Source organism: Cajanus cajan, chromosome 4, assembly GCF_000230855.2.
Source record: "Cajanus cajan strain Asha chromosome 4, NIPB_CcT2T_4, whole genome shotgun sequence".
In the NCBI taxonomy this organism is placed as follows: Eukaryota; Viridiplantae; Streptophyta; class Magnoliopsida; order Fabales; family Fabaceae; genus Cajanus; species Cajanus cajan.
In genome coordinates, this window is record NC_138520.1 from 77,363,728 (window position 1) to 77,382,295 (window position 18,568).

Genomic DNA, 18,568 nt, shown 5'->3' on the forward strand with positions numbered 1-18,568 from the left:
AAAGATGAAGGTTCTTCGAGAAAAGGAAATTTTTTGCCTTGTTTTCATTGTCAAAGAACCAACCATTCTAAAGAAGATTGTTGGTTTAAAGATAAACCACTTTTTCACTGTAATTTTTGCAATAAAAATGGTCACAGTGAAAAGTATTGCAGATTAAAGAAGAATCAGCCTGAACAACAACTAGAAAAACAGGCAAATGTGGTTGAAGAAAAAAATGATGATGAAGATGAGTATTTATTTATGGCATCTCAAGAATTCAATTCACATGAATTGAATACTTGGCTCATTGACAGTGGTTGCACTAGTCACATGACTAAATATTTATCATTTTTTACCTTCATTGACAAATCAATTAAGCCAAAAGTCAAGATGGGAAATGGTGAAATTGTACAAGCCTATGGAAAAGGTACAATTTCTATTGCAACCAAGAAATGTATGATAATTGTTAAAGATGTTCTCTACATTCCAAAATTGGATCAAAATGTTCTTAGTGTTCCACAAATGCTAAGGAATGGTTATGGAGTCTCTTTTAAAGAGAATTATTGTTTTATCATGGATGAACATGGTTTAGAGATTGCAAAGATTGAGATGACCAAAAACAGTTTTTATTTGAAATTTGATTTGATTGAAGATCATGATTTTATTGCTAAAATTGATAAGAGTAATGTTTGGCATGAAAGATTTGGTCACACTTTTAAGCAAGATGTATTTGATATGACAAATTCCAATAAATGGTATTCAAAGACAGGAAGAGTTAGATTGAATAACAGAAGATCAATTGGCAGACATCTTCACAAAGGCACTTCCAAAAGGAAAGTTTGAGAACTTGAGAGGGAAACTTCGAGTTAATAGCTACTGATTCAAGGAGGAGTGTTGAGAATCTGAATCAGCATCTATTATTTGAGTTTATTTCATATTAATGGAGCATTATTAGAATTTCTACGGTTATGATTTTTTAATTATAGGAATTATAAGTGCTGTTACACTTTTATGAGTATTTATATTTGTCATTTAATTTTATGTTTATGAGCAGAATTTGTATCAATTTTCAATTATGTATTTAAAAGGTTACAATTATGAATAAAATATATGAGAATAATGTTACTAGTGAGGTTTCATCATTCAAATAGGGAAGCGTATTTTATTGGTGAGAATATTGTTGTTGAATGATATGATGCATTGATCTTGATGTTTCTATGAAGAGGAGCTGACAGTCTATTAACAAGGCCCCCCTTTTTAGTTGAAATTACAGATACTATAGGATACTTCCAACTCGTCTCCGCAAAATGTTATATGATTTATTATTTTTGCTTTGGTGGTTTTGAAATTGAAAAGGAAAAAAAAAATAGTTGTCTTTCTATCAAGAGAAAAGAATCTCGATTCTGGTAGAATCAGTTCTGGTTTATTAGAGAGAGATCGTAGTTCACATGAAAAATAATACTCTATTTGCTGTGGTTACCATAAAAAATAATATAGCATGGATAGTACAACATTAAGGTGGGTAGAAAATGTCCCTAATGCTAAAGCAAAGTAAATAATAAAAATGGGAAGAATCAATTTATAAACAAGATAATTAAATAATTGAATTACGTCATAAGAATTGTTTGATTGTTAATGTTGTTTAGCCTGAGTCATAATCACTCTATGATATTACTATATATGAATAGATCCTATAGGGGACAAAAACCATGTTGCTATCTTGTGGAATGAAAATGAGAAACTGATTTGCATTTTGAGTATATCACCTTAGTAAGGCAACCCATGATAGCTACCCCAATTTCCATAATTTAACTCTCTGACGGAGAAATACTATTAGGGAGATTTTACGTGAATATCTTCACTTTAGGTAGAATTTCCAGCTGCCAGGTACTTTTCCAATTTTATGTGTGGCTAGGTATGTATCTATTATCTTTGGAGGATAAATAATAATATTTTTCTTCTGACATACTATGTTATAAATTAAAATTTATTAAAAGTTAAAAAATCACATCTGAAACTAACACATAAAATTTAGATTACTATCATCTATAATTATAATAATAATTTTATTATTTATTATAATATAATATATAAAATTCAAAATGCAAGCTATAAAACTAACATATTTATATTTCTTCTTGGTTATGACATCTTATGGCTTTGTTTATGGACATCACTCAAAAAATTTATAATTAATGAAAACAATTGTGTGTATATCACTACAAAAAAATAGATTTTTAGTGGTATTCTTTTGGTGGCAATAAAAATTGCTACAAAATCTTTTACCAGCATTTTCACATTAGTCATTGTATGCAGTGTTGCTAAAATATTTAGCGATAATTATTCTAAATGCTAGTAAAAACTCTTATAATGGTCAGAAAAAAGTGTATAACTTTTTGTGACATTTTTTACTTTCTAATCGATGTGAGACTTGTAAAATGAGTACGAATAATTGCTGATAAAAACCCTTATAATGGTCGGAAAAAAAGTGTATAACTTTTTGTGACATTTTTTACTTTTTAGTCGATGTGGGACTTGTAAGATGAGTACAAATACTCTTTAATTACTTTATCTCTAGTCAATGTGTGACTTATAAGATGAGAGTTGTCTTCTACTTATATATTCTTTTTAATTTTTTTATTTTTAATTACCTTATCAATAGTTGGTCTCCTTAAATTTAAGGAGTATTGAGTTTGATAATAGTGAGCAATCTCATACCAACTTAGAATAGTAAGTTATAGGTCTAATTCAACCCTACATAACAAACTTATAAGGGGAGAGTTATTATCCATTTATATACTCTTTAATTATCTTATTTCTAGTCGATGTGGGACTAAAGTTTTTCTTAATAAATAATTGTCGCTAATAGTAAATTTTGGTGTGATATAAATACATTTTTAGTGATCATTATATATTAGTCACTAATACTTATATTAAATAATAAAATAAAGGTAATTAATTTATTACCGTTAAATAATTGTCGGTAAAAATAAATTTTGTTGTAGTGTATAAACTCATGTTCATTATTGTAGTTATTAATGTGTCAATTTTATGTTCTCCATTTTATATTATGTTTTTCTTTTATTGACATTTTATATTATATTACTATATAGTATTCATAACTTTTTTGACCTAGTATATGTAATCTAATTTTATTCCTAAAAGAAGGTAAAAATTGTTGATAGGTTTTTTAATTTTTTTTATGCTTGAATCTCTAAATTTTAATTTTGTTATACAAATTAATCCTTCCGTTATATTCAATTATTAACTCTTTTAGTTTCTTGAACGGTTAATGGTTAAGTGTCAGGTTGATACCTATTTTCTCTTCTAGTTGACAATTCTCTCGCCTAATCACCTAATATGGATTATAATCCAAGGTTTTGAACCTTTCCAAAAAGTAACTAATGCTTTGTCGTATTTAAATATTTTAGTCATGAATGTTCTGATGAAAATAGAAGATTGTTGTTAGGTTTCGTAAGGTTACCTGTAGTTATATTTTTTTGTCTTAATCATCTTTAATTTCTTTGACTGTTTTGGGAATTTAGGATTATAAATCACAAACTATTGAATTTGAGGCTTACTAAAATGAGTGGTTGTTGAGATTTCCGTTGAAGTACTTTTGTTATAATTGAAATTTAGTTTAATTCCATCAACGGTCTCAAACACGGCAAGTATACCGGCCGTTCAAGTAGTAAAAAAAATATCGTATCCACAGGGATTAGAAGGTAAAATAAGCATTTAATGACTATTCGTGACTAAAGAATGATTCCAAATTGTAGTTCGTCATGTATATGAATCGAAGAGCATGACTACTGGAATGAAAGCTATAAATAAATAATGGTTTGTGAGTGGAAAAGGGTAGAAATGGTAATGGTTTTGTGAGGTTGTGGGGTCAGATTTCACCAAACGTTACACTAATGAGTCCTTAATCTCTTGTTAAATTCATTGCTTAGTCAACCCAAGAGTTACTCAAACCTAATCCCTTAGAAAAAGAGCCTAGATGCGGATATTGAATATCAATCCCTTGAGTACCCAATATCTACACCCGCATTACGGGCTAGGGTTTAAGACTACTAATGGGTCAAGCTCTATCCCTAGATACAATCACCACTAGGCATATGTTTCAGAACTAGTTTCAAAGGTTATTTTCCAATACCCATGGAACCTTAAATCATGCAAATGGTGATCAATCCAAAGCAAGCATTAAGAATAGAAACATAAACAACAATGAATGAAACAACATGTATATATATCATAAAAACCAGAAGGATTACAATAGTATTCGTTGGTTACATCTAACCCCACAAAATGGGTGAAACCACTCAACAAAGAGGGCAAATACAAAATAGAGATGGAAGAGGAAGTGAAGAACCGAAGGAAAGATCCGCACACGGACGATCCCAAGCCCTGGGAATCCCTTCCGCAGCTCCTGGAGGCGCCCAATGTGAGAATGAGGGAGAAAACCCTCGAAATTTTCCTTTTATGCAGCCTGAGGAAACAAATTAGGGTTATTGCGCCCGGCGCGTTACACTTCGCGCCCGGCGCGGGCTTCCCCTGATGCTCAATGTGCTCTCGACCTTGAATTGCGCCCGGCGCAATTCTAAATTGCGCCCGGCGCGAGGTTCCCAAAGGCTGAGAGTACTCTATTTTATGCCCGCCCGGCGAGATTAATACGGCGCCTGGCGCGGTTGCCTGCTCTGCTCCTTAATTCTTTTGATTTCCACTCCTTTAGCCTTGTTATCCTCAATTCTCTACTTGAATACCTGCATATACAAAAGAAATCAAAATGAGAACAATTATATTACAATAGTTCAAAGGGTGCGTGGAATTTGTTCAATAAGTCTCATAAAAAAGGAGGTAAATTTGAGACTTAACAGTGGTCGCTTTGAAAGATTCTAAATAAGGATGCGTCAATCAAATATAGGTGTTTATGTAACTCTTAATGAATTGTAAAACTCCTTTAGTAGTAGTAAGAAAGTACTAAAACCTTGCGTTTTAAATAGAGCACCCGTAGCCAAAATATTCAAATATGACAAAGTGTCAGTTGCTTATTGAAAATACTAAAACCTGGCATTATGGTCTATATTAAGTGATTAGGACAAAGAACAACCAACTGTGGGAGGAAATATGTGTCAACGTGACAATTAATTGTTGATTGATCATGAGATTAACAAAATTAGTAATTGATTATAACGAAACGACTAACTTGGATAACGAAGTTAAAATTTAGGAACTTAAATGCTAAAAAAAGTAATCTTTTAGGAACCTATCAGTCACATCTACAATCTTTCAATGATCAACTTGCTTGGTTATCGAACATTTTTTTTTTTATTTCAATTTTTTTTTCGGAAAAAAATGGATATATTTTTATATGCGAATAAATCCTACTACTTCTGGTCCTGAGGTTTCTGCGCTTGAAAAAAAAAATCTGGGACGTATCGCCCAAATAATTGGTCTGGTACTAGATGTAGCCTTTCCCCCAGGGAAGATGCCTAATATTTACAACGCTTTGGTAGTTAAGGGTCGAGATAATGTTGGTCAAGTTAAATGCATGAGAATTTAAGTTTATACTCATTGTCATCGTTATAATATTTTTTATCCCAAAAAGGAAATAGTCTTGATTTTATAAGTCATCATTTTTAACTATTGATAAGTTATATTCATTAACAAGTTATATTCAAATAAGATGTTTTATCATAATTTGAACTTTAAATCAAGAATTTTTTTTTTTGAACTTTAACTTTCTTTCTTTTAAATTATGAGAGTCAATTTCGTAGTGTATTTACACGATGGTACATCGGTAATCTTATCACTTTGAGTCTCTGTTCGAACAATCTTCATTCTTTCTAAGATGATTAGTTCTCAGATTTATCTATTCGAGGAGAAAAAGGGATATCTGTATAAGACATACTTAAGTAAGTCTTTGATTCTATACAATTTCAAACAATTCATACTATAATAAATGCAAATAACGTACCTTCTCTCTTAGACCTTAATATTCTCTTTCCACAAATTTATATAGTCCTTGGTTAAAGTTGAAGATTCCTCAATATTATCCTTTAGTCTCATATTCCATATACATAGAAATTGAGTTAAATATGTAAGAATTTAAATTTATTTTTATTCTCATCGTTATAATATTTTTTATCCAAAAGAAAAAAGGAAATAATCTTAAATTTCATAAGCCCTCTTTTTTAACCATTGACGGATTATATTCATTAGGAGGAATGATACATCCTTTGAAATCACTATCCAAATCACCTTCTGAAATAGTAAAATATTAATATTTTATAACAAAATTTTTTAAAAATAATTATTTAATTTAATATTTTATTCATTTAGAATGATTTTCGGAAGTCCTTTTGGATTATCTTTCATTTTTTTTATTTATTAACATTGTTATTTTTCATTCTTTTTAGAGAGGGTTTTCCATTTTTACTTCTCAACTTTTGGCGAGCAATTCGTGTGAGCACAATATCCGTGAAATGCATATGTGAAAAAATTTCAAAAGTCAATTACCTACAATTTTCATTATCAATTAATTTCTTTTTTTTTATTCGGTGTATTTATTTTGCTTGTGCTTATTTTCATGTTCAATATTTGTAGTTAGTTTCTTGTCATTTGAAACTTTAAACTTAATATTGCTGCATGTTAGGAATGTCTAATGTGGAAATTTATATATAAAAAATCTAAGTAGTATCATCATTATGATTTCATATGGTCTTTGTAGTTCATATACATGTATTAATTTAAAATCATTTGAAAAGTGTGAATCGCCCATGCAATGAAGCAGTGAATTGAGTATATGTCCTTAATTTTAATAATGAATTAAAGTACACTAGAACCCATCAATATACTGCACACTGCATGACAGGATCAAACAAGTCCTCTATTAACTGTACTTTCCTAGTGTAACTTGTCTATCACCTTTAATCAAACTATGATACGTTATTCTTCACAATCTGGAAGTGGGGATGAAATATTTTTGGAGTTTCACATCTATTAATTGTGACTCAAATTTTTTCTGTAGTTAATCATTCAGAACTCGCGTTAGGTTAGGTATAGCTTTCAAAGTAATTAGTTAATCTAAAGAGAATAAAAAATATATTTTAAAAATTAATCACCTATACATTGTCAGTATAAATTTTTTTTATATTGATAGTTAATCAGAGCCGTTAATAATGTCTTTTCATTTACTTATTTAATTAAATTAAAATAAAAAGAATACTATTAACGGCTCTGATTGACTGTCAGTGTAAAAAAATTTACACTGACAGTATATAAGTGATTAATTCTTTTTTTAACTCACTTGTGTAACTATAAATTGCTTCCACTCATTCTTATTATAAGGCACAGTTTAAAAATAAATAATAGTTCTATTTTTAAAGTATTTTAGAATCTCTTTAAAATATTAATTTTTTCATTTTTTTTCTATTAAGGATTATGAGATTATATCTTTTTTTCTTGGATAATGAAAAAAGGATTCAAGAAATAATATATTTTTCTCACATTCCAAATTCTCTGATTATCATTTATCAATTTTATTGATACTAGTATTTTAATATATGTAATGTATAAGTTAAATATATATTATATATAACTAAAATTTAAAATAAATTATGCATATAAGTAATTAATATGTTTGAATATATAATATTTATATTATTGATAATTTATTTTATAATATTAAAACATAATTTAAAAATAATTATGATAAATAAAAATTAAATTAGATAAAAAGTAAAAGAATTTATAAAAACTTTCTCATTAAAAAATTTCTTAAAAATATTCTCGTACAAGATAGTTATTTGTATTTTATATATAGGAATTAATTTGTGCATAAGTTTTTATATAGAATAATTTTTCATTTCTTTCATGAAAATTTAATGATAAGTAAGAAAAGTAAAATCAGTACATTATAACTTTATTTTATAAATTCAATAAAATTAATTAACATAATTACTTATAGTACATAGTATGATTAAGTTAAAAATATCTTATACTCCCTTTGAAATATATATATATATATATATATATATATATATATATATATATATATATATATATATGAATGTTTTAGACTTTTACTTTTGTTTCAAAAACTTTATGATGTACGCATTTTAATTGATATTAATTATTTTTGTTAATGTATACCATTATTTGACAATTAATGTTTCTATTTCATGATTATAATTGTTTTTATTCTACATATTTTAAGATATTGAATGATATTATTATAAATTTAACATGCTAGAACTAAATATTTTTTAAAAGGTGTACAAAAATTCTTTAAAAAAAAAATTATAGTCTAGAAGGATAAATAAAGATTGAAGAAAGTATAATGTATTACTCCTTCTATTTTCTATTATAAGAAAAAAATACTTTTTGTTCTTAAATATAAACAAAATTTAATTATTTATATTTTATTTAATGATATTTTTTATAAAATATTTTTTCTTTAATACATGATTTTTCGGTTGCGCTACAAAATAATTTAGAAAAAATGATTTAATACAAATAATTAAATTTTTTTTAATATGTGTAAATTTAATTATTTTACTGATAATTCAAAATAGTGATTATAAATTTGTTGATTTTAATAATAATCATATCAAAACTAATTTTTAATTGGTTGTTGATGTAAAATTTTGCATTAACTATTCATAATTGATTAAATTCTATTATAAAAATTAACAAACTTGTTACTCCTAAAAAATTTTAATGATTTTTTAATAGTGTAAAAGAATTACACCATCAATGCTATACAGATATACTATTAACTCGTTTATTTTATTTTTTATATTTTAGTTCAAAGCATAAAGATAATATTATTAAATACTGGTTATTTTGAAGAAAAAAAGTAATATGTTTATGTCTTAATTTTATTTATGAATAAAAGATTGAGTATTTTATGTATATTTTAATATGTTCGGAGGACAACACGGTGTGTAAAAAAAATAATAATAATAATAATAATAATAATAATAAAAAGTTGTGAATTATTGTGCGAAAATGCAAATACAAGCACTCATTAATCCCAAACTTCTATTACATTCGATGTTCTCATCTGACTGTGATGACTGTTCAACTTTGTTTCCTTTCAAAAATATTTAATTCTTCATTTTCCACAATCCCTGCTGTTAGCATGCATCCTTTTTTTATATGTAAGGTTAATTGTTAATACACATTTACTAAAAAATATTTAATATTATTTATAGATTAATAAATTTAATCTAAAATATCTTTATTTAATATTTATTACCAGATTAGTTGCGAAGTAAGATATGATTATTAAATAGAGATATATGTAAAAATAATAATTAACGAGAATTAATAAAATACCAATAATTTTAAAATAAAAAATAAAGTTAACATTCTTAGTTTTTTGAATGGGGTGTAGCCTTTATAATTTTTGTAATTTTTTTATTTTCCTCTTCCTAATCAAATTTCACTTTTAAGATATTTGTGCCACTAATAATTCGAAACTTTGATAAAAGCGAAATAATTTAATAGTAGTTAAATAACAAGCATGTTGGTTTTAACTTGGTTCTCTTGAAAATATATTTTTATAAATGAATAAATCCAAACATGTACTAAACTTACATTACGTTAGTTTCTATATATAAGATATAATTTGATTGATAATAATTAATTATATATATTTTTAAAAAGTATCCTACATTATTTCTCTTTTTTAATTAATATTTATATATCTTTTAATTAATTGAAATATATGACTTATATTATTTTACTCTTTTAACTACTAATCTTCTTCTTTTTCAGTCAATTAAAATGTATTATAATTAATATATTTTAGTAAATTAAAAAAAATACAATTTAATTAACGCCCCAAGATTTAACGCGACTGCATACACAAGGCAGGATTCGAACCCCTGACCTTGCTTAAGCGTGAATCAATCCCTACCGCTGAACCACACGCTTGGAGTTATATAAGATATAATTTGATTGATAATAAATAATTATATTTTTTTTTATTTTTTTAAAAATAATTCTATATTATTTCTCTTTTTTAATTAATATTCATATATCTTATATATGACTTATATTATTTTACTCTTTTAACTACTAGTCTTCTTTTTTTTCAGTCAATTAAAATGTATTATAATTAATATATTTTATTAAATTAAAAAATACACTTTAATTAACTATATTTTACTTTAAAAATAATAAATACATGTTATAATATGACTTAAACCTTATATAAAAGAATAAATAATTATTCTTAATTAAGCCTAATAAATAAAAATAAAAGTAATATTAAATTTCTGATTTAAGTGGATATTATTTTTTAAATATAGCACTTGCGTGATTTTAATTTTTATATTTTAATTAGGCAGTTAATTATGAAGTTGTTTTTTATTACTTGGCATTTTTTTTTACAAAGATTTGTAAGAAAAATATTAAAGATTGCTGAAAACAGTGTCCTTGATTCAAGCTTTGAGAATCGAAGTATCTGGAAATATCAGCTAAAAAGTGTTGAAAATCAACAAAACGTGGATTTAACAAATTATGAAAAGATACCTTCTTAAGTACATCATTGTCATTCCACGAAACAAATCACCGTAAATAATTCAATAAGCATTAAAACAAATGTCCCTTCTATTGTGAAACAAACACGACATAGGGAATCAAGGTTTTGATCTTTTGTTGAGAAAATTATCCATATTTAATATTCAACAATGCATTGAACATAATTGTTTCGAAACAAAAGACATTTGCAGGACATAAAATATAAATATATAGCCGTTGTTAAGAAGGATAACGTCTAGTACAATATTAATGAATAATTTCTTGTCTCTAAATCTGACATACATACAGTGTTTTTGGGGCAACTTATTGCATTGAATCGATGGCCATGAACAATTATTCGGGACAAAAATTGAAGAACAAGGAAAGTACCATTCTTTGAACAGTTGTCTTGATGACTTAGTTATATTCTATGTATGTTTCCCATACTTTATTATCATCACATAAAGGACATGGTACTTATAAACAAGCCGTAAAGAGTATTAGTTCTGGTTTTAAACAACATGTTATCAATACATTGACTTTATTGTACGTGATTTTGGTTTTTTTATAAAAATAAATAAATAAATTGAACCAAATTGGATTGAGGAAAACCACTTTTGGCACGACATGGAAGAACAATTTTTTTCCTTGTTACTATTGAATGATAAATATATAATTAGAAAAGAGATGATTTGAGAATTGATGAAATAATAATGGAGTGAAATTATAGGACGACGTTGAAGGAAAATTATTTGGAATGTATAGTATAGTTAGTGTGGGTCCAAGGCAACATGGGTTGCGCGTGGGCGTGGTCACAAGATCCAAATACGATTCACGGGATTCCTTTGGGGCACTACCCTACGCACACTCTTTATAATTTCTTTCTTTGTCGCCATATTTCCACACAAGATCCAATTGGGTGTGCATCAAACTTACGTAGCCCCTTCTCTTATTAAGCCAAATTCCAATTTTGAGCAACCATACCATCAAAAGCTAATTTTAAACTAGGCTTATCGGGAAAACAATTCATTATTGTCAGAACTCTTTGAAACAAAGTTATAAATAATACATTGATGCTACTAAATTTTATTTATAAACACTTTTTGTTTATTTTTTTAATACTATTACAATTGTTGTTTAATTCTCTCCTTCCTCCTCCTTTCTTATAAGTACTTAGAATGTTAAATACGGATCAAAACTTTATTACTTGTTATTTTGTTTCTTGAATATTATATATATATATTTTTTTTTTTTTGAGGGGTTCAAATGATATCAATGTAATTTTTATTAAGTATTATATCGTTTAATAACTTTATATTAAATGTGAATTTTGTAAATTCAACCATTGAATTATAACATCATATCATTTTATATGTTTATATAAAAATTTGTTAAAATTGAACAATAACTTGAAGGTAATCAAAGTGTTCATTGTAATATCCCAAAATTTTATTCAAATGAAAAGAGTTATTTATTATGTGAATAAGTATTTTATTCCCGTATTTTACTATTTACGTATACGTATTTTACTATTTACGTATACGTATTTTACTATTTATGTATACATATTTTTACTATTTACATATACGTATTTTACTATTCACGTATACGTATATGTGAACAGTAAATGGCTGCTAAGGAAACCACGAGGGAAGCAAGTTTCAATTTTTTAATTAATTTTAATATTTTAATGAATAGTGCAGAGTAACTTATAATATTATTTTAATGAATAGTGCATAGTGCATAGTAACTTCAAAATTTCTATAAATAGGGGCCTAAGGTTTTGAAAATTTAGAATTCTAGAGAGAAGGAAATTCTGGAGAAATAGAGAGAGAAAGTAAGAGAGAGAAGGAGAAAGAAAAGGAGGTTCTGCTCCAGTGCCGTGTTTAAAGAGAAAGAGGAAGAGATTCTGCCCTAATTCCGATTCCTTTTTAAGGAAAGAGAAGAGGAGATTCTGCCCAAGTTTTTAGAGAGTTATTGCGCTAGTTCCAACTCCTACTTATCCAGGTAAGGGGGGAGTGGGAAACCTTGCTTGGGGGTGTGGGAATAATTGTTAAATAGTTTGTTTGTTGGATTGGCTCCCAATCTCTTGCTTGCTATTTATTTCTTTGAATATGTATTATTGATGTGATTTGTTTTATATCCTATTTATTTACATATTAGAATCTATTAATCTATTATTTGAATGGAAGGCTAAGCCTCCTAAGTATTTATAAATTTGTAATCTGTTATTTAAATGGAAGGCTGAGCCTCCTTATTATCTTATATTACCTTTTAAGCTTCCTACTTTACTTAAAAGATCTTAATATATTATTATTAATAAATATGTAATTGATGTTAAAAAAGAATAAGTTTTAGAATAAAAATACCTATGCGAACTTATGAAGATCTTATTATGACTTGAGTATATGAAGTATATATGAGACCTATGCGGACCTATGAGGATATGACTGTATGAAATATGTACTCATGACTTGTGACCTACGATCCATGAATGGACCGTTGAACTGTTGAACTATTGGACCGTTGGACTATTGGACCGTTGGACTATTGGACTGTTGGACTATTGGACTATTAAAGTTGGATTAATAAAATAAATCATAATTATGAAATATGAATCTTATATGTGTAATATGCTAAATGTTGAGTCTATGAATGTATGACATGCATCATATGCATATATTATTCCAGGTGTGCCGCTGAGGCCGCATACCAGTGATGCTAACAAGGTGTATGATCACCAGTGATAGGTGTGCCTTCGGGACACCAGTGATGTAACATGCTAACGAGGTGTATGAACACCAGTGATAGGTGTACCTTTGGGTCACCAGTGATAAATTCTGAAACTTCCGTATGGCGCCACATGCATACATTAGTGAGTCAAGTCAAGAAAATCATTATACATAAGCATATATGTGAGATTGATTATATATGTGAATTATATTGCGTGTGTGTGTGCTATTTAACTTTTATTTCTATACCTGCAACTAAGTGAGAAGTTTCTCACTCCTCTTGTTATTCTTGTATATGTTTATATTTATGTTGCAGGTAATCTTAATCATGAGGATGTTGGTAATGAAGTCTAGAGGCTTAAGTGGGCATGCTCTGATAGGATGTGACATCGGGCTTAGCTAGGCTTCTTTCTGGGATAATAATGTTTTATTTTCTTTCTTTTGAAATTTAAATATATTTGTATGATACAAAAAATTATAAATTGATTCCTAACTAGGAGGCACTGCCACCTTTACTGGGATTAATTTATAATCTTTGTTTTATTATGACTTCTTGAGTTTGGTATAAATGTTAATTACGAATGTGCATCTTCTACCTTATGATATTTATTATTTTATATCACTCTAATATACTTTTTAAATATAGTTAATGCTTATTAAGTAATTATGTTGGGGTAGAGGGTGTCACATTTAGTGGTATCAGAGCAGGTCGATTCTATCGGCCGTGAGTTATGTGTCTACTATGTTTATTGATTGTAAATATATTATGTTATAGTTGTCTGTGTTTATTAAAAGTTCTATATATCCAGATTATGGCTGGTAGAAATGATCGTGCGATTGCTGATGCTCTCCAAGCATTAGCCCAAGCAATGAACAACAACAATATGGCTGAAGTTGTTCCTAACTGGTTGGAGCAATTTCAGAAGAATAACCCGCCGACCTTTAAAGGAGGATATGACCCAGATGTTGCAATAAATTGGCTAATGGAGATCGAAAAGATCTTCAATGCTATGGATTGTCCTTTTCCTCAGAAAGTGAGGTTGGCTACCTGTGACACCCTCTACCCCAAAATCATTAATAAACATAAACTATATTTATAAAAGATTTTCATAGAATGATATAAAACAATAAGTATCATAAGGTAGAAGATGCACATTCATAAATTCATACACATAAATATCAAACTTAAGAAGTTATTATAAAACAAAGATTATAAATTAATCCCAGTAAAGGTGGCAGTGCCTCCTAGTTAGGAAACAACTTATAATTTATTAAATTACACAAGAAAAGAAAATGTTTTTAGAACAAGAAAGACATCAGAGAAATCCTAGCTAAACCCGATGTCACATCCTATCAGAGCATGCCCCAAGAAGCCTTTAGGCCTCATCACCAACATCCTCATGATGATGATCACCTGCAACATAAATTTAAACATATACAAAAAAAATAACAAGGGAGTGAGAAACATCTCACTCAGTTGTAGATGAAGAAATAAAAGTTAAATAGCACACACACATAATCATTATCATATATAATAATTATTTATCATGCAATGATGTCATAGACTCAACTCATAAATATATGCATGTGGCGCCATACGGAAGTTCACATATCATCATTGGTGACCCTAAGGCACACCTAGTTAGCATATCGTGGGTGACCCAAAGGAACACCTGGTTACATCATTGGTGACCCAAAGGCACACCTTGTTAGTCGTGGGTATGCGGCCTCAGCGGCACACCTGGAGTATATATGCATATGATGCATGTCATACAATCATAAACTTAACATTTCACATGTTACAGAATTTCCTATAATATACCATATCATAAGCATAATTCATACTTATATTATATTTTATTAATCCAATAGTCCAAAGGTCCAATAATTCAATAGTCCCATAGTCCAAAGGTTCAATAGTCCAATAGTCCATTGTCCAACAGTCCAACAGTTCAATAGTCCAAGGTCATTAAGTCAAGGGTCCAATAGTTCAAAGGTCTTTAGGGATCATATAATTTATATTTCCTGGTATAATTATATCCTTAAGTAAAATAGGAAGCTTAATGAAAATAAGGAGGCTCGGCCTTCCATTTAGATAATAAAGTCTAAATTTATAAGTTAATAGGAGACTTAGTCTTCCATTCAATGAATATTTTAGAATAGTAAAAGTGAAATTATCCATTAATTATAATTATTAATTACCGCAACAAGAAAATCAAGTAGTACAAACAAAACACAGTAATAATGTATATTCAAATAATCAAACAACAGACAAGGGATCGGGAGCCAATCCAACAAACAGACTATTTAACAATTATTTCTACACCCCCAAGCAAGGTTTCCCACTCCCCCCTTACCTGGATAAATAGGAATTTGGGCAGAATCTCCTCTCTTTCTCCTTAAACCGGAACCGGAACTAGAGCAGAACCTTCTCTATTCTCCTCCTCTTTTCACAACCTAGGCAGAACCTTCTCTCTTACTTTCTCTCTCTATTTCTCTAGAATTTCCTTCTCTCTAGAATTCTAAATTTTCCAAAACCTTAGGCCCGAAATTTTGAAGTTACTATGCACTATGCACTATTCATTAAAATAATATTATAAATTACTATGCACTATGCACTATTCATTAAAATAATAATATAATTACTATTCATGAATAGTAAAATACTATTCATCCAAATAATTTGAGTTTTGCGTAAGCGCTTACGTTTTTTTTCAAAATTACTATTCATATGAATAGTAAAATACTATTCATAAATACGTATACATAAATAGTAAAATACGTATACATAAATAGTAAAATACGTATACATGAATAGTAAAATACGGGAATAAAATACTTATTCACATAATAAATAACTCTTTTCATTTGAATAAAATTTTGGGATATTACATTTCTCTCCTCCTTTAAGAAATTTCGTCCCCGAAATTTTCCTGAAATAGAAAAGGATAATCTTCACGCATCTTGCTTTCTAACTCCCAAGTAGCACTTTCTTCAAAATGTCCTCCCCAAACGACCTTAACCAAAGGAATTTCCTTTCCTCTTAGTTGTTTCACCCTCGTATCATCAATTCTTAAAGGAACTGTTTCATAGGTGAGATTATCTTTCAATTGAACATTGTCAGACTCGATGATATGGGAAGGATCATGGACATATTTTCTGAGTTGGGAAACATGAAAGACATTATGAAGATTTGAAAGAGATGGGGGTAAGGCAATTTGATAGGCTACTTCACCAATTCTTTTAAGGATTTGATAAGGACCAATGAAACGTGGAGTAAGCTTACGCGATTTTAGTGCTCTGCCTACTCCTGTCCAAGGAGTAACTTTAAGGAATACATGATCACCTTCATTAAACTCAAGGTCCTTTCTCCTCTTATCACTGTAACTCTTCTGCCTACTCTGAGCTGCTCTCATTCTCTCCTGGATCATCTTAACTTGTTCAGTAGTTTGTTGAACTATCTCAGGTCCTAAGATAGCATTCTCTCCAGGTTCTACCCAACACAAGGGTGTTCTACATCTCCTACCATATAGAGCTTCATAGGGTGCCATCCCAATACTGGAATGGTAGCTATTGTTGTAGGTAAATTCTATCAAAGGTAGGAAACTATCCCAACTACCCCCATGTTCTAAGATGCAAGCTCTCAACAAGTCTTCCAAAGATTGAATAGTTCTTTCGGTTTGACCATCTTTTTGGGGATGGTAGGCTGAACTCAATCTAAGCTTAGTGCCTAGAGCCTCATGTAAACTGTCCCAAAATCTAGAAGTAAACCTAGGATCTCTGTCAGAAACTATACTAGTAGGAACCCCATGTAATCTCACAATCTCACTTATGTACAACTTGGTTAGTCTCTCCAAAGAGTATCTAATGTTAATGGAAATAAAATGGGCAGACTTAGTCAATCTATCTACAATAACCCATATAGCATCTAAGTTTTTCGTAGTTTTAGGTAATCGAACTATGAAATCCATAGAGATGCTATCCCATTTCCATACAGGCACATCCAAAGGTTGCATCAAACCTGAAGGTTTTTGGTGTTCTACCTTAGCTTTTTGACATACTAGGCAGGCATACACAAATTCCTCCACTTCCTTCTTCATCTTAGGCCACCAAAACATCTTCTTAAGGTCTTGGTACATCTTAGTGGCTCCAGGATGAATACTAAGGCTACTCCTATGTCCTTCTTCAAGAATTGCTCTCTTAAGTTCAGGCACACTAGGAATACACAACCTATCTCTAAACCTCAATACTCCATCTATTCCAATTTTAAATTCACTTTCCACACCTTGATTTAACTTCTCAACTTGACTCAATAAGAAAGGATCTACCTTCTGACCTTTTCTAATTTCATCTATCAAGTTATTAGTCACCTTCAAGGTTCCCAACCTAATACTCTTAGAGGTTAGTTCACACCCTAAACTCATATCCCTAAATTCCTCAATCATGTGCAATTCCCTTATCATTAAAGAAGAAATTCTCAAGGATTTCCTACTCAAAGCGTCAGCTACCACATTAGCTTTGCCTGGGTGATAGTTCAACTGAAAGTCATAATCCTTAAGAAACTCTAACCATCTTCTCTCTCTCATATTTAATTCCTTTTGGTCAAACAAGTACTTAAGGCTTTTATGATCACTAAACACCTCAAATCTAGATCCAAACAAGTAGTGTCTCCACAACTTAAGCACAAATACTATTGCAGCTAACTCAAGATCATGGGTAGGATAGTTTTGCTCATGGGTTTTAAGTTGTCTAGACGCATAGGCTACTACCCTTCTCTCCTGCATAAGTACTCCACCTAAACCTGATTTGGAAGCATCACAAAATACCTCAAAAGTCTTGCTAGGGTCAGGTAATACTAACACAGGGGCACTAGTTAGTCTTCTCTTAAGTTCTTGAAAACTCTCTTCACACTTAGAGTCCCACACAAAAGGTTGGTTTTTCCTAGTCAATTTGGTCAAAGGTAAAGCTAATTTAGAAAAACCCTCTATAAATCTCCTATAATACCCAGTTAGTCCTAGAAAACTCATAATCTCAAAAACTGACTTAGGTGTTTTCCATTCAAGAACCGCCTCTACCTTAGAAGGATCTACAGCTATCCCATCCTTGGATATCACATGCCCTAGAAAATTTACACTCTCCAACCAAAATTCACATTTTGCCAATTTAGCATACAACTGTTTCTCCTTAAGGGTTTGAAGAACGATCCTAAGGTGCTCAGCATGCTCCTCCCTATTCTTAGAATACACTAGGATATCATCTATGAAGACCACTACAAATCTATCCAAGTAAGGGTGAAAGATCCTATTCATGTAGTCCATGAAAACACT

General features: G+C 29.4%; 1 long non-coding RNA gene across 1 annotated transcript; it reads left to right on the forward strand.

Moving 5' to 3' along the window:
• Window positions 1-11,316: 11,316 nt before the first annotated feature.
• On the forward strand, window positions 11,317-13,836 carry LOC145956981 (uncharacterized). The gene is made up of 2 exons (XR_014433425.1): window positions 11,317-12,516; window positions 13,558-13,836. It is a non-coding gene; the product is annotated as an uncharacterized LOC145956981 (long non-coding RNA).
• The last annotated feature ends 4,732 nt before the right edge of the window (window positions 13,837-18,568 follow it).